The 17,371-nt window shown below is 37.0% G+C and overlaps 11 non-coding genes across 11 annotated transcripts; all 11 read right to left on the bottom strand.

Annotated features, from left to right (window-relative positions):
- Window positions 1-1,318: 1,318 nt before the first annotated feature.
- On the bottom strand, window positions 1,319-1,437 carry LOC136181746 (5S ribosomal RNA). Its single transcript, XR_010668093.1, has one exon. It is a non-coding gene; the product is annotated as a 5S ribosomal RNA (ribosomal RNA).
- Window positions 1,438-2,860: 1,423 nt separating this feature from the next.
- On the bottom strand, window positions 2,861-2,979 carry LOC136181585 (5S ribosomal RNA). The gene has a single exon (XR_010667932.1). It is a non-coding gene; the product is annotated as a 5S ribosomal RNA (ribosomal RNA).
- Window positions 2,980-4,402: 1,423 nt separating this feature from the next.
- On the bottom strand, window positions 4,403-4,521 carry LOC136181584 (5S ribosomal RNA). The gene has a single exon (XR_010667931.1). It is a non-coding gene; the product is annotated as a 5S ribosomal RNA (ribosomal RNA).
- Window positions 4,522-5,944: 1,423 nt separating this feature from the next.
- On the bottom strand, window positions 5,945-6,063 carry LOC136181630 (5S ribosomal RNA). Its single transcript, XR_010667977.1, has one exon. It is a non-coding gene; the product is annotated as a 5S ribosomal RNA (ribosomal RNA).
- A 1,399-nt stretch (window positions 6,064-7,462) lies between these two features.
- Window positions 7,463-7,581, bottom strand: LOC136181735 (5S ribosomal RNA). The gene has a single exon (XR_010668082.1). It is a non-coding gene; the product is annotated as a 5S ribosomal RNA (ribosomal RNA).
- Window positions 7,582-8,986: 1,405 nt separating this feature from the next.
- LOC136181583 (5S ribosomal RNA) lies at window positions 8,987-9,105 on the bottom strand. The gene has a single exon (XR_010667930.1). It is a non-coding gene; the product is annotated as a 5S ribosomal RNA (ribosomal RNA).
- Window positions 9,106-10,528: 1,423 nt separating this feature from the next.
- LOC136181629 (5S ribosomal RNA) lies at window positions 10,529-10,647 on the bottom strand. The gene has a single exon (XR_010667976.1). It is a non-coding gene; the product is annotated as a 5S ribosomal RNA (ribosomal RNA).
- A 1,399-nt stretch (window positions 10,648-12,046) lies between these two features.
- Window positions 12,047-12,165, bottom strand: LOC136181454 (5S ribosomal RNA). Its single transcript, XR_010667801.1, has one exon. It is a non-coding gene; the product is annotated as a 5S ribosomal RNA (ribosomal RNA).
- A 1,399-nt stretch (window positions 12,166-13,564) lies between these two features.
- LOC136181724 (5S ribosomal RNA) lies at window positions 13,565-13,683 on the bottom strand. The gene has a single exon (XR_010668071.1). It is a non-coding gene; the product is annotated as a 5S ribosomal RNA (ribosomal RNA).
- A 1,399-nt stretch (window positions 13,684-15,082) lies between these two features.
- Window positions 15,083-15,201, bottom strand: LOC136181453 (5S ribosomal RNA). The gene has a single exon (XR_010667800.1). It is a non-coding gene; the product is annotated as a 5S ribosomal RNA (ribosomal RNA).
- Window positions 15,202-16,600: 1,399 nt separating this feature from the next.
- Window positions 16,601-16,719, bottom strand: LOC136181712 (5S ribosomal RNA). The gene has a single exon (XR_010668059.1). It is a non-coding gene; the product is annotated as a 5S ribosomal RNA (ribosomal RNA).
- Window positions 16,720-17,371: the final 652 nt, after the last annotated feature.

Here is a 17,371-nt window from a genome sequence, read left to right as displayed (position 1 = left end):
CTACTCAAACGTGTGGGCCTATGGATAGACTTACACTTAATCTTACTAGATTCAGCAATACTTTGACGCTGGGAGTTAACTAAAGACTTGCAGCTTGTTTTTAAGACTTGTTTCACGACTTGCGGGCAAACTGAACGTTCAAACGTCTGATAAACACATTGAACAAACCGATTCCGTGAAGATTAACTTCCCTCTTTCAAAACTGGCCTGGTTAGTACTTGGATGGGAGACCGCCTGGGAATCCCAGGTGCTGTAAGCTTTTAATACCTGCTTCAGCCAGCAGGGGGCGCTGTAACCTCCTGCTATGCACTGCAGTTCTTTTTTTATTTGTCTATCATTGCTTCTACTTTCCTACAAAGTAGCTTACACTGAATTTTGATTGGGGATCATCTATAGCATATATAGGGACTGATTGTAATAATTATGAATTTTCATATAATTAGTAAGTGTTCCTTTGTGATTCCTAATGGAGGATTGTTTTTTTTAATGATTAGTTACAATGGAGAATGTGAGGGGATCAAATATGTATGCCCCACAGGGTTATGATTTCTACATGAAACATTGCAATGGCTGATTTATTCATTTGTCATTCAAGATTACCTCAAAACAAGTAAGTGGTGATAAAAACATAATTTCGAGTTGTCCCTTATATCTTAATCAATCACTGCTTAGGCTACTATAATAATCCTAAATCTTGTGTGCCTTAATGCAACATTTAAACTTATTTCTGCTGTTCACTGTTCACAAGTTTGCAGTATTGAAAACCTTAATAAATCCACAGTAAAAGTGACGATGCAAAATGGTCAACTTCTGAAAAATCGTCAATTGATTCTGAAAAAATATTGATTGATAAGTAAGCATCACTTGTTTGCAGGTTTTTTTTAAATTCAATCTTAATAGTAATCATTTATAATAATTCCTGATTTGGTGTAAATGTTTATTATTGATGTGAAAACATTTATAATGATGGTGAATATTTCCAGTTGAATCAAATGTATAATATGGCTACCAGAGTGTTGTGGGGAAGTAAAGAGTAACCTAAGTACAAGTAATTAAAATATGTTAATGCAGTAGTCCTTACGTAAGTAGGCTACATGTACTTTTTGAATGTAAAACTGAACTTTGAAAACAGCCTCCAGAGAGCGTAATATGTATTAATACTCACTGAAAACATTGATGAAAATTGCAACAACAAAAAAAAAAGAGAGGACAGACTGCCAAATAAAATCATGTTTCATTTTCCACTGGCCTGTTTCTCTCAGTCCTTTCTCCACTAGTGAGGCAACAGCGCCCTCTTCTGGCTAAAGGAGGTATTAAAAGCTTACAGCACCTGGTATTCCCAGGCGGTCTCCCATCCAAGTACTAACCAGGCCCGACCCTGCTTAGCTTCCGAGATCGGACGAGATCGGGCGTGTTCAGGGTGGTATGGCCGTAAGCGAATGAACAGGTTGTTAAAGGGTTATTTATACATACTTAGGTTTAAAGTAACACCTCGCCAAAATTAGAGCAAGTGACTATGACCTAGTTGATTTTATTACTTTTCTACTCAAACGTGTGGGCCTATGGATAGACTTACACTTAATCTTACTAGATTCAGCAATACTTTGACGCTGGGAGTTAACTAAAGACTTGCAGCTTGTTTTTAAGACTTGTTTCACGACTTGCGGGCAAACTGAACGTTCAAACGTCTGATAAACACATTGAACAAACCGATTCCGTGAAGATTAACTTCCCTCTTTCAAAACTGGCCTGGTTAGTACTTGGATGGGAGACCGCCTGGGAATCCCAGGTGCTGTAAGCTTTTAATACCTGCTTCAGCCAGCAGGGGGCGCTGTAACCTCCTGCTATGCACTGCAGTTCTTTTTTTATTTGTCTATCATTGCTTCTACTTTCCTACAAAGTAGCTTACACTGAATTTTGATTGGGGATCATCTATAGCATATATAGGGACTGATTGTAATAATTATGAATTTTCATATAATTAGTAAGTGTTCCTTTGTGATTCCTAATGGAGGATTGTTTTTTTTAATGATTAGTTACAATGGAGAATGTGAGGGGATCAAATATGTATGCCCCACAGGGTTATGATTTCTACATGAAACATTGCAATGGCTGATTTATTCATTTGTCATTCAAGATTACCTCAAAACAAGTAAGTGGTGATAAAAACATAATTTCGAGTTGTCCCTTATATCTTAATCAATCACTGCTTAGGCTACTATAATAATCCTAAATCTTGTGTGCCTTAATGCAACATTTAAACTTATTTCTGCTGTTCACTGTTCACAAGTTTGCAGTATTGAAAACCTTAATAAATCCACAGTAAAAGTGACGATGCAAAATGGTCAACTTCTGAAAAATCGTCAATTGATTCTGAAAAAATATTGATTGATAAGTAAGCATCACTTGTTTGCAGGTTTTTTTTAAATTCAATCTTAATAGTAATCATTTATAATAATTCCTGATTTGGTGTAAATGTTTATTATTGATGTGAAAACATTTATAATGATGGTGAATATTTCCAGTTGAATCAAATGTATAATATGGCTACCAGAGTGTTGTGGGGAAGTAAAGAGTAACCTAAGTACAAGTAATTAAAATATGTTAATGCAGTAGTCCTTACGTAAGTAGGCTACATGTACTTTTTGAATGTAAAACTGAACTTTGAAAACAGCCTCCAGAGAGCGTAATATGTATTAATACTCACTGAAAACATTGATGAAAATTGCAACAACAAAAAAAAAAGAGAGGACAGACTGCCAAATAAAATCATGTTTCATTTTCCACTGGCCTGTTTCTCTCAGTCCTTTCTCCACTAGTGAGGCAACAGCGCCCTCTTCTGGCTAAAGGAGGTATTAAAAGCTTACAGCACCTGGTATTCCCAGGCGGTCTCCCATCCAAGTACTAACCAGGCCCGACCCTGCTTAGCTTCCAAGATCGGACGAGATCGGGCGTGTTCAGGGTGGTATGGCCGTAAGCGAATGAACAGGTTGTTAAAGGGTTATTTATACATACTTAGGTTTAAAGTAACACCTCGCCAAAATTAGAGCAAGTGACTATGACCTAGTTGATTTTATTACTTTTCTACTCAAACGTGTGGGCCTATGGATAGACTTACACTTAATCTTACTAGATTCAGCAATACTTTGACGCTGGGAGTTAACTAAAGACTTGCAGCTTGTTTTTAAGACTTGTTTCACGACTTGCGGGCAAACTGAACGTTCAAACGTCTGATAAACACATTGAACAAACCGATTCCGTGAAGATTAACTTCCCTCTTTCAAAACTGGCCTGGTTAGTACTTGGATGGGAGACCGCCTGGGAATCCCAGGTGCTGTAAGCTTTTAATACCTGCTTCAGCCAGCAGGGGGCGCTGTAACCTCCTGCTATGCACTGCAGTTCTTTTTTTATTTGTCTATCATTGCTTCTACTTTCCTACAAAGTAGCTTACACTGAATTTTGATTGGGGATCATCTATAGCATATATAGGGACTGATTGTAATAATTATGAATTTTCATATAATTAGTAAGTGTTCCTTTGTGATTCCTAATGGAGGATTGTTTTTTTTAATGATTAGTTACAATGGAGAATGTGAGGGGATCAAATATGTATGCCCCACAGGGTTATGATTTCTACATGAAACATTGCAATGGCTGATTTATTCATTTGTCATTCAAGATTACCTCAAAACAAGTAAGTGGTGATAAAAACATAATTTCGAGTTGTCCCTTATATCTTAATCAATCACTGCTTAGGCTACTATAATAATCCTAAATCTTGTGTGCCTTAATGCAACATTTAAACTTATTTCTGCTGTTCACTGTTCACAAGTTTGCAGTATTGAAAACCTTAATAAATCCACAGTAAAAGTGACGATGCAAAATGGTCAACTTCTGAAAAATCGTCAATTGATTCTGAAAAAATATTGATTGATAAGTAAGCATCACTTGTTTGCAGGTTTTTTTTAAATTCAATCTTAATAGTAATCATTTATAATAATTCCTGATTTGGTGTAAATGTTTATTATTGATGTGAAAACATTTATAATGATGGTGAATATTTCCAGTTGAATCAAATGTATAATATGGCTACCAGAGTGTTGTGGGGAAGTAAAGAGTAACCTAAGTACAAGTAATTAAAATATGTTAATGCAGTAGTCCTTACGTAAGTAGGCTACATGTACTTTTTGAATGTAAAACTGAACTTTGAAAACAGCCTCCAGAGAGCGTAATATGTATTAATACTCACTGAAAACATTGATGAAAATTGCAACAACAAAAAAAAAAGAGAGGACAGACTGCCAAATAAAATCATGTTTCATTTTCCACTGGCCTGTTTCTCTCAGTCCTTTCTCCACTAGTGAGGCAACAGCGCCCTCTTCTGGCTAAAGGAGGTATTAAAAGCTTACAGCACCTGGTATTCCCAGGCGGTCTCCCATCCAAGTACTAACCAGGCCCGACCCTGCTTAGCTTCCAAGATCGGACGAGATCGGGCGTGTTCAGGGTGGTATGGCCGTAAGCGAATGAACAGGTTGTTAAAGGGTTATTTATACATACTTAGGTTTAAAGTAACACCTCGCCAAAATTAGAGCAAGTGACTATGACCTAGTTGATTTTATTACTTTTCTACTCAAACGTGTGGGCCTATGGATAGACTTACACTTAATCTTACTAGATTCAGCAATACTTTGACGCTGGGAGTTAACTAAAGACTTGCAGCTTGTTTTTAAGACTTGTTTCACGACTTGCGGGCAAACTGAACGTTCAAACGTCTGATAAACACATTGAACAAACCGATTCCGTGAAGATTAACTTCCCTCTTTCAAAACTGGCCTGGTTAGTACTTGGATGGGAGACCGCCTGGGAATCCCAGGTGCTGTAAGCTTTTAATACCTGCTTCAGCCAGCAGGGGGCGCTGTAACCTCCTGCTATGCACTGCAGTTCTTTTTTTATTTGTCTATCATTGCTTCTACTTTCCTACAAAGTAGCTTACACTGAATTTTGATTGGGGATCATCTATAGCATATATAGGGACTGATTGTAATAATTATGAATTTTCATATAATTAGTAAGTGTTCCTTTGTGATTCCTAATGGAGGATTGTTTTTTTTAATGATTAGTTACAATGGAGAATGTGAGGGGATCAAATATGTATGCCCCACAGGGTTATGATTTCTACATGAAACATTGCAATGGCTGATTTATTCATTTGTCATTCAAGATTACCTCAAAACAAGTAAGTGGTGATAAAAACATAATTTCGAGTTGTCCCTTATATCTTAATCAATCACTGCTTAGGCTACTATAATAATCCTAAATCTTGTGTGCCTTAATGCAACATTTAAACTTATTTCTGCTGTTCACTGTTCACAAGTTTGCAGTATTGAAAACCTTAATAAATCCACAGTAAAAGTGACGATGCAAAATGGTCAACTTCTGAAAAATCGTCAATTGATTCTGAAAAAATATTGATTGATAAGTAAGCATCACTTGTTTGCAGGTTTTTTTTAAATTCAATCTTAATAGTAATCATTTATAATAATTCCTGATTTGGTGTAAATGTTTATTATTGATGTGAAAACATTTATAATGATGGTGAATATTTCCAGTTGAATCAAATGTATAATATGGCTACCAGAGTGTTGTGGGGAAGTAAAGAGTAACCTAAGTACAAGTAATTAAAATATGTTAATGCAGTAGTCCTTACGTAAGTAGGCTACATGTACTTTTTGAATGTAAAACTGAACTTTGAAAACAGCCTCCAGAGAGCGTAATATGTATTAATACTCACTGAAAACATTGATGAAAATTGCAACAACAAAAAAAAAAGAGAGGACAGACTGCCAAATAAAATCATGTTTCATTTTCCACTGGCCTGTTTCTCTCAGTCCTTTCTCCACTAGTGAGGCAACAGCGCCCTCTTCTGGCTAAAGGAGGTATTAAAAGCTTACAGCACCTGGTATTCCCAGGCGGTCTCCCATCCAAGTACTAACCAGGCCTGACCCTGCTTAGCTTCCGAGATCGGACGAGATCGGGCGTGTTCAGGGTGGTATGGCCGTAAGCGAATGAACAGGTTGTTAAAGGGTTATTTATACATACTTAGGTTTAAAGTAACACCTCGCCAAAATTAGAGCAAGTGACTATGACCTAGTTGATTTTATTACTTTTCTACTCAAACGTGTGGGCCTATGGATAGACTTACACTTAATCTTACTAGATTCAGCAATACTTTGACGCTGGGAGTTAACTAAAGACTTGCAGCTTGTTTTTAAGACTTGTTTCACGACTTGCGGGCAAACTGAACGTTCAAACGTCTGATAAACACATTGAACAAACCGATTCCGTGAAGATTAACTTCCCTCTTTCAAAACTGGCCTGGTTAGTACTTGGATGGGAGACCGCCTGGGAATCCCAGGTGCTGTAAGCTTTTAATACCTGCTTCAGCCAGCAGGGGGCGCTGTAACCTCCTGCTATGCACTGCAGTTCTTTTTTTATTTGTCTATCATTGCTTCTACTTTCCTACAAAGTAGCTTACACTGAATTTTGATTGGGGATCATCTATAGCATATATAGGGACTGATTGTAATAATTATGAATTTTCATATAATTAGTAAGTGTTCCTTTGTGATTCCTAATGGAGGATTGTTTTTTTAATGATTAGTTACAATGGAGAATGTGAGGGGATCAAATATGTATGCCCCACAGGGTTATGATTTCTACATGAAACATTGCAATGGCTGATTTATTCATTTGTCATTCAAGATTACCTCAAAACAAGTAAGTGGTGATAAAAACATAATTTCGAGTTGTCCCTTGTATCTTAATCAATCACTGCTTAGGCTACTATAATAATCCTAAATCTTGTGTGCCTTAATGCAACATTTAAACTTATTTCTGCTGTTCACTGTTCACAAGTTTGCAGGATTGAAAACCTTAATAAATCCACAGTAAAAGTGACGATGCGAAATGGTCAACTTCTGAAAAATCGTCAATTGATTGATAAGTAAGCATCACTTGTTTGCAGGTTTTTTTTAAATTCAATCTTAATAGTAATCATTTATAATAATTCCTGATTTGGTGTAAATGTTTATTATTGATGTGAAAACATTTATAATGATGGTGAATATTTCCAGTTGAATCAAATGTATAATATGGCTACCAGAGTGTTGTGGGGAAGTAAAGAGTAACCTAAGTACAAGTAATTAAAATATGTTAATGCAGTAGTCCTTACGTAAGTAGGCTACATGTACTTTTTGAATGTAAAACTGAACTTTGAAAACAGCCTCCAGAGAGCGTAATATGTATTAATACTCACTGAAAACATTGATGAAAATTGCAACAAAAAAAAAGAGGACAGACTGCCAAATAAAATCATGTTTCATTTTCCACTGGCCTGTTTCTCTCAGTCCTTTCTCCACTAGTGAGGCAACAGCGCCCTCTTCTGGCTAAAGGAGGTATTAAAAGCTTACAGCACCTGGTATTCCCAGGCGGTCTCCCATCCAAGTACTAACCAGGCCCGACCCTGCTTAGCTTCCGAGATCGGACGAGATCGGGCGTGTTCAGGGTGGTATGGCCGTAAGCGAATGAACAGGTTGTTAAAGGGTTATTTATACATACTTAGGTTTAAAGTAACACCTCGCCAAAATTAGAGCAAGTGACTATGACCTAGTTGATTTTATTACTTTTCTACTCAAACGTGTGGGCCTATGGATAGACTTACACTTAATCTTACTAGATTCAGCAATACTTTGACGCTGGGAGTTAACTAAAGACTTGCAGCTTGTTTTTAAGACTTGTTTCACGACTTGCGGGCAAACTGAACGTTCAAACGTCTGATAAACACATTGAACAAACCGATTCCGTGAAGATTAACTTCCCTCTTTCAAAACTGGCCTGGTTAGTACTTGGATGGGAGACCGCCTGGGAATACCAGGTGCTGTAAGCTTTTAATACCTGCTTCAGCCAGCAGGGCACGCTGTAACCTCCTGCTATGCACTGCAGTTCTTTTTTTATTTGTCTATCATTGCTTCTACTTTCCTACAAAGTAGCTTACACTGAATTTTGATTGGGGATCATCTATAGCATATATAGGGACTGATTGTAATAATTATGAATTTTCATATAATTAGTAAGTGTTCCTTTGTGATTCCTAATGGAGGATTGTTTTTTTAATGATTAGTTACAATGGAGAATGTGAGGGGATCAAATATGTATGCCCCACAGGGTTATGATTTCTACATGAAACATTGCAATGGCTGATTTATTCATTTGTCATTCAAGATTACCTCAAAACAAGTAAGTGGTGATAAAAACATAATTTCGAGTTGTCCCTTGTATCTTAATCAATCACTGCTTAGGCTACTATAATAATCCTAAATCTTGTGTGCCTTAATGCAACATTTAAACTTATTTCTGCTGTTCACTGTTCACAAGTTTGCAGGATTGAAAACCTTAATAAATCCACAGTAAAAGTGACGATGCGAAATGGTCAACTTCTGAAAAATCGTCAATTGATTGATAAGTAAGCATCACTTGTTTGCAGGTTTTTTTTAAATTCAATCTTAATAGTAATCATTTATAATAATTCCTGATTTGGTGTAAATGTTTATTATTGATGTGAAAACATTTATAATGATGGTGAATATTTCCAGTTGAATCAAATGTATAATATGGCTACCAGAGTGTTGTGGGGAAGTAAAGAGTAACCTAAGTACAAGTAATTAAAATATGTTAATGCAGTAGTCCTTACGTAAGTAGGCTACATGTACTTTTTGAATGTAAAACTGAACTTTGAAAACAGCCTCCAGAGAGCGTAATATGTATTAATACTCACTGAAAACATTGATGAAAATTGCAACAACAAAAAAAAAAGAGAGGACAGACTGCCAAATAAAATCATGTTTCATTTTCCACTGGCCTGTTTCTCTCAGTCCTTTCTCCACTAGTGAGGCAACAGCGCCCTCTTCTGGCTAAAGGAGGTATTAAAAGCTTACAGCACCTGGTATTCCCAGGCGGTCTCCCATCCAAGTACTAACCAGGCCCGACCCTGCTTAGCTTCCAAGATCGGACGAGATCGGGCGTGTTCAGGGTGGTATGGCCGTAAGCGAATGAACAGGTTGTTAAAGGGTTATTTATACATACTTAGGTTTAAAGTAACACCTCGCCAAAATTAGAGCAAGTGACTATGACCTAGTTGATTTTATTACTTTTCTACTCAAACGTGTGGGCCTATGGATAGACTTACACTTAATCTTACTAGATTCAGCAATACTTTGACGCTGGGAGTTAACTAAAGACTTGCAGCTTGTTTTTAAGACTTGTTTCACGACTTGCGGGCAAACTGAACGTTCAAACGTCTGATAAACACATTGAACAAACCGATTCCGTGAAGATTAACTTCCCTCTTTCAAAACTGGCCTGGTTAGTACTTGGATGGGAGACCGCCTGGGAATCCCAGGTGCTGTAAGCTTTTAATACCTGCTTCAGCCAGCAGGGGGCGCTGTAACCTCCTGCTATGCACTGCAGTTCTTTTTTTATTTGTCTATCATTGCTTCTACTTTCCTACAAAGTAGCTTACACTGAATTTTGATTGGGGATCATCTATAGCATATATAGGGACTGATTGTAATAATTATGAATTTTCATATAATTAGTAAGTGTTCCTTTGTGATTCCTAATGGAGGATTGTTTTTTTTAAAGATTAGTTACAATGGAGAATGTGAGGGGATCAAATATGTATGCCCCACAGGGTTATGATTTCTACATGAAACATTGCAATGGCTGATTTATTCATTTGTCATTCAAGATTACCTCAAAACAAGTAAGTGGTGATAAAAACATAATTTCGAGTTGTCCCTTATATCTTAATCAATCACTGCTTAGGCTACTATAATAATCCTAAATCTTGTGTGCCTTAATGCAACATTTAAACTTATTTCTGCTGTTCACTGTTCACAAGTTTGCAGTATTGAAAACCTTAATAAATCCACAGTAAAAGTGACGATGCAAAATGGTCAACTTCTGAAAAATCGTCAATTGATTCTGAAAAAATATTGATTGATAAGTAAGCATCACTTGTTTGCAGGTTTTTTTTAAATTCAATCTTAATAGTAATCATTTATAATAATTCCTGATTTGGTGTAAATGTTTATTATTGATGTGAAAACATTTATAATGATGGTGAATATTTCCAGTTGAATCAAATGTATAATATGGCTACCAGAGTGTTGTGGGGAAGTAAAGAGTAACCTAAGTACAAGTAATTAAAATATGTTAATGCAGTAGTCCTTACGTAAGTAGGCTACATGTACTTTTTGAATGTAAAACTGAACTTTGAAAACAGCCTCCAGAGAGCGTAATATGTATTAATACTCACTGAAAACATTGATGAAAATTGCAACAACAAAAAAAAAAGAGAGGACAGACTGCCAAATAAAATCATGTTTCATTTTCCACTGGCCTGTTTCTCTCAGTCCTTTCTCCACTAGTGAGGCAACAGCGCCCTCTTCTGGCTAAAGGAGGTATTAAAAGCTTACAGCACCTGGTATTCCCAGGCGGTCTCCCATCCAAGTACTAACCAGGCCTGACCCTGCTTAGCTTCCGAGATCGGACGAGATCGGGCGTGTTCAGGGTGGTATGGCCGTAAGCGAATGAACAGGTTGTTAAAGGGTTATTTATACATACTTAGGTTTAAAGTAACACCTCGCCAAAATTAGAGCAAGTGACTATGACCTAGTTGATTTTATTACTTTTCTACTCAAACGTGTGGGCCTATGGATAGACTTACACTTAATCTTACTAGATTCAGCAATACTTTGACGCTGGGAGTTAACTAAAGACTTGCAGCTTGTTTTTAAGACTTGTTTCACGACTTGCGGGCAAACTGAACGTTCAAACGTCTGATAAACACATTGAACAAACCGATTCCGTGAAGATTAACTTCCCTCTTTCAAAACTGGCCTGGTTAGTACTTGGATGGGAGACCGCCTGGGAATCCCAGGTGCTGTAAGCTTTTAATACCTGCTTCAGCCAGCAGGGGGCGCTGTAACCTCCTGCTATGCACTGCAGTTCTTTTTTTATTTGTCTATCATTGCTTCTACTTTCCTACAAAGTAGCTTACACTGAATTTTGATTGGGGATCATCTATAGCATATATAGGGACTGATTGTAATAATTATGAATTTTCATATAATTAGTAAGTGTTCCTTTGTGATTCCTAATGGAGGATTGTTTTTTTAATGATTAGTTACAATGGAGAATGTGAGGGGATCAAATATGTATGCCCCACAGGGTTATGATTTCTACATGAAACATTGCAATGGCTGATTTATTCATTTGTCATTCAAGATTACCTCAAAACAAGTAAGTGGTGATAAAAACATAATTTCGAGTTGTCCCTTGTATCTTAATCAATCACTGCTTAGGCTACTATAATAATCCTAAATCTTGTGTGCCTTAATGCAACATTTAAACTTATTTCTGCTGTTCACTGTTCACAAGTTTGCAGGATTGAAAACCTTAATAAATCCACAGTAAAAGTGACGATGCGAAATGGTCAACTTCTGAAAAATCGTCAATTGATTGATAAGTAAGCATCACTTGTTTGCAGGTTTTTTTTAAATTCAATCTTAATAGTAATCATTTATAATAATTCCTGATTTGGTGTAAATGTTTATTATTGATGTGAAAACATTTATAATGATGGTGAATATTTCCAGTTGAATCAAATGTATAATATGGCTACCAGAGTGTTGTGGGGAAGTAAAGAGTAACCTAAGTACAAGTAATTAAAATATGTTAATGCAGTAGTCCTTACGTAAGTAGGCTACATGTACTTTTTGAATGTAAAACTGAACTTTGAAAACAGCCTCCAGAGAGCGTAATATGTATTAATACTCACTGAAAACATTGATGAAAATTGCAACAAAAAAAAAGAGGACAGACTGCCAAATAAAATCATGTTTCATTTTCCACTGGCCTGTTTCTCTCAGTCCTTTCTCCACTAGTGAGGCAACAGCGCCCTCTTCTGGCTAAAGGAGGTATTAAAAGCTTACAGCACCTGGTATTCCCAGGCGGTCTCCCATCCAAGTACTAACCAGGCCCGACCCTGCTTAGCTTCCGAGATCGGACGAGATCGGGCGTGTTCAGGGTGGTATGGCCGTAAGTGAATGAACAGGTTGTTAAAGGGTTATTTATACATACTTAGGTTTAAAGTAACACCTCGCCAAAATTAGAGCAAGTGACTATGACCTAGTTGATTTTATTACTTTTCTACTGAAACGTGTGGGCCTATGGATAGACTTACACTTAATCTTACTAGATTCAGCAATACTTTGACGCTGGGAGTTAACTAAAGACTTGCAGCTTGTTTTTAAGACTTGTTTCACGACTTGCGGGCAAACTGAACGTTCAAACGTCTGATAAACACATTGAACAAACCGATTCCGTGAAGATTAACTTCCCTCTTTCAAAACTGGCCTGGTTAGTACTTGGATGGGAGACCGCCTGGGAATCCCAGGTGCTGTAAGCTTTCAATACCTGCTTCAGCCAGCAGGGGACGCTGTAACCTCCTGCTATGCACTGCAGTTCTTTTTTTATTTGTCTATCATTGCTTCTACTTTCCTACAAAGTAGCTTACACTGAATTTTGATTGGGGATCATCTATAGCATATATAGGGACTGATTGTAATAATTATGAATTTTCATATAATTAGTAAGTGTTCCTTTGTGATTCCTAATGGAGGATTGTTTTTTTAATGATTAGTTACAATGGAGAATGTGAGGGGATCAAATATGTATGCCCCACAGGGTTATGATTTCTACATGAAACATTGCAATGGCTGATTTATTCATTTGTCATTCAAGATTACCTCAAAACAAGTAAGTGGTGATAAAAACATAATTTCGAGTTGTCCCTTGTATCTTAATCAATCACTGCTTAGGCTACTATAATAATCCTAAATCTTGTGTGCCTTAATGCAACATTTAAACTTATTTCTGCTGTTCACTGTTCACAAGTTTGCAGGATTGAAAACCTTAATAAATCCACAGTAAAAGTGACGATGCGAAATGGTCAACTTCTGAAAAATCGTCAATTGATTGATAAGTAAGCATCACTTGTTTGCAGGTTTTTTTTAAATTCAATCTTAATAGTAATCATTTATAATAATTCCTGATTTGGTGTAAATGTTTATTATTGATGTGAAAACATTTATAATGATGGTGAATATTTCCAGTTGAATCAAATGTATAATATGGCTACCAGAGTGTTGTGGGGAAGTAAAGAGTAACCTAAGTACAAGTAATTAAAATATGTTAATGCAGTAGTCCTTACGTAAGTAGGCTACATGTACTTTTTGAATGTAAAACTGAACTTTGAAAACAGCCTCCAGAGAGCGTAATATGTATTAATACTCACTGAAAACATTGATGAAAATTGCAACAAAAAAAAAGAGGACAGACTGCCAAATAAAATCATGTTTCATTTTCCACTGGCCTGTTTCTCTCAGTCCTTTCTCCACTAGTGAGGCAACAGCGCCCTCTTCTGGCTAAAGGAGGTATTAAAAGCTTACAGCACCTGGTATTCCCAGGCGGTCTCCCATCCAAGTACTAACCAGGCCCGACCCTGCTTAGCTTCCGAGATCGGACGAGATCGGGCGTGTTCAGGGTGGTATGGCCGTAAGCGAATGAACAGGTTGTTAAAGGGTTATTTATACATACTTAGGTTTAAAGTAACACCTCGCCAAAATTAGAGCAAGTGACTATGACCTAGTTGATTTTATTACTTTTCTACTCAAACGTGTGGGCCTATGGATAGACTTACACTTAATCTTACTAGATTCAGCAATACTTTGACGCTGGGAGTTAACTAAAGACTTGCAGCTTGTTTTTAAGACTTGTTTCACGACTTGCGGGCAAACTGAACGTTCAAACGTCTGATAAACACATTGAACAAACCGATTCCGTGAAGATTAACTTCCCTCTTTCAAAACTGGCCTGGTTAGTACTTGGATGGGAGACCGCCTGGGAATCCCAGGTGCTGTAAGCTTTCAATACCTGCTTCAGCCAGCAGGGGACGCTGTAACCTCCTGCTATGCACTGCAGTTCTTTTTTTATTTGTCTATCATTGCTTCTACTTTCCTACAAAGTAGCTTACACTGAATTTTGATTGGGGATCATCTATAGCATATATAGGGACTGATTGTAATAATTATGAATTTTCATATAATTAGTAAGTGTTCCTTTGTGATTCCTAATGGAGGATTGTTTTTTTAATGATTAGTTACAATGGAGAATGTGAGGGGATCAAATATGTATGCCCCACAGGGTTATGATTTCTACATGAAACATTGCAATAGCTGATTTATTCATTTGTCATTCAAGATTACCTCAAAACAAGTAAGTGGTGATAAAAACATAATTTCGAGTTGTCCCTTGTATCTTAATCAATCACTGCTTAGGCTACTATAATAATCCTAAATCTTGTGTGCCTTAATGCAACATTTAAACTTATTTCTGCTGTTCACTGTTCACAAGTTTGCAGGATTGAAAACCTTAATAAATCCACAGTAAAAGTGACGATGCGAAATGGTCAACTTCTGAAAAATCGTCAATTGATTGATAAGTAAGCATCACTTGTTTGCAGGTTTTTTTTAAATTCAATCTTAATAGTAATCATTTATAATAATTCCTGATTTGGTGTAAATGTTTATTATTGATGTGAAAACATTTATAATGATGGTGAATATTTCCAGTTGAATCAAATGTATAATATGGCTACCAGAGTGTTGTGGGGAAGTAAAGAGTAACCTAAGTACAAGTAATTAAAATATGTTAATGCAGTAGTCCTTACGTAAGTAGGCTACATGTACTTTTTGAATGTAAAACTGAACTTTGAAAACAGCCTCCAGAGAGCGTAATATGTATTAATACTCACTGAAAACATTGATGAAAATTGCAACAAAAAAAAAGAGGACAGACTGCCAAATAAAATCATGTTTCATTTTCCACTGGCCTGTTTCTCTCAGTCCTTTCTCCACTAGTGAGGCAACAGCGCCCTCTTCTGGCTAAAGGAGGTATTAAAAGCTTACAGCACCTGGTATTCCCAGGCGGTCTCCCATCCAAGTACTAACCAGGCCCGACCCTGCTTAGCTTCCGAGATCGGACGAGATCGGGCGTGTTCAGGGTGGTATGGCCGTAAGTGAATGAACAGGTTGTTAAAGGGTTATTTATACATACTTAGGTTTAAAGTAACACCTCGCCAAAATTAGAGCAAGTGACTATGACCTAGTTGATTTTATTACTTTTCTACTCAAACGTGTGGGCCTATGGATAGACTTACACTTAATCTTACTAGATTCAGCAATACTTTGACGCTGGGAGTTAACTAAAGACTTGCAGCTTGTTTTTAAGACTTGTTTCACGACTTGCGGGCAAACTGAACGTTCAAACGTCTGATAAACACATTGAACAAACCGATTCCGTGAAGATTAACTTCCCTCTTTCAAAACTGGCCTGGTTAGTACTTGGATGGGAGACCGCCTGGGAATCCCAGGTGCTGTAAGCTTTTAATACCTGCTTCAGCCAGCAGGGGACGCTGTAACCTCCTGCTATGCACTGCAGTTCTTTTTTTATTTGTCTATCATTGCTTCTACTTTCCTACAAAGTAGCTTACACTGAATTTTGATTGGGGATCATCTATAGCATATATAGGGACTGATTGTAATAATTATGAATTTTCATATAATTAGTAAGTGTTCCTTTGTGATTCCTAATGGAGGATTGTTTTTTTAATGATTAGTTACAATGGAGAATGTGAGGGGATCAAATATGTATGCCCCACAGGGTTATGATTTCTACATGAAACATTGCAATGGCTGATTTATTCATTTGTCATTCAAGATTACCTCAAAACAAGTAAGTGGTGATAAAAACATAATTTCGAGTTGTCCCTTGTATCTTAATCAATCACTGCTTAGGCTACTATAATAATCCTAAATCTTGTGTGCCTTAATGCAACATTTAAACTTATTTCTGCTGTTCACTGTTCACAAGTTTGCAGGATTGAAAACCTTAATAAATCCACAGTAAAAGTGACGATGCGAAATGGTCAACTTCTGAAAAATCGTCAATTGATTGATAAGTAAGCATCACTTGTTTGCAGGTTTTTTTTAAATTCAATCTTAATAGTAATCATTTATAATAATTCCTGATTTGGTGTAAATGTTTATTATTGATGTGAAAACATTTATAATGATGGTGAATATTTCCAGTTGAATCAAATGTATAATATGGCTACCAGAGTGTTGTGGGGAAGTAAAGAGTAACCTAAGTACAAGTAATTAAAATATGTTAATGCAGTAGTCCTTACGTAAGTAGGCTACATGTACTTTTTGAATGTAAAACTGAACTTTGAAAACAGCCTCCAGAGAGCGTAATATGTATTAATACTCACTGAAAACATTGATGAAAATTGCAACAAAAAAAAAGAGGACAGACTGCCAAATAAAATCATGTTTCATTTTCCACTGGCCTGTTTCTCTCAGTCCTTTCTCCACTAGTGAGGCAACAGCGCCCTCTTCTGGCTAAAGGAGGTATTAAAAGCTTACAGCACCTGGTATTCCCAGGCGGTCTCCCATCCAAGTACTAACCAGGCCCGACCCTGCTTAGCTTCCGAGATCGGACGAGATCGGGCGTGTTCAGGGTGGTATGGCCGTAAGCGAATGAACAGGTTGTTAAAGGGTTATTTATACATACTTAGGTTTAAAGTAACACCTCGCCAAAATTAGAGCAAGTGACTATGACCTAGTTGATTTTATTACTTTTCTACTCAAACGTGTGGGCCTATGGATAGACTTACACTTAATCTTACTAGATTCAGCAATACTTTGACGCTGGGAGTTAACTAAAGACTTGCAGCTTGTTTTTAAGACTTGTTTCACGACTTGCGGGCAAACTGAACGTTCAAACGTCTGATAAACACATTGAACAAACCGATTCCGTGAAGATTAACTTCCCTCTTTCAAAACTGGCCTGGTTAGTACTTGGATGGGAGACCGCCTGGGAATCCCAGGTGCTGTAAGCTTTTAATACCTGCTTCAGCCAGCAGGGGGCGCTGTAACCTCCTGCTATGCACTGCAGTTCTTTTTTTATTTGTCTATCATTGCTTCTACTTTCCTACAAAGTAGCTTACACTGAATTTTGATTGGGGATCATCTATAGCATATATAGGGACTGATTGTAATAATTATGAATTTTCATATAATTAGTAAGTGTTCCTTTGTGATTCCTAATGGAGGATTGTTTTTTTTAATGATTAGTTACAATGGAGAATGTGAGGGGATCAAATATGTATGCCCCACAGGGTTATGAT

The sequence above is a fragment of the Labrus bergylta genome, chromosome 13, assembly GCF_963930695.1.
Source record: "Labrus bergylta chromosome 13, fLabBer1.1, whole genome shotgun sequence".
Taxonomy (NCBI): Eukaryota; Metazoa; Chordata; class Actinopteri; order Labriformes; family Labridae; genus Labrus; species Labrus bergylta.
Note: the sequence above shows the minus strand (reverse complement) of the source record. Positions and strands in the feature narration are given on the sequence as shown.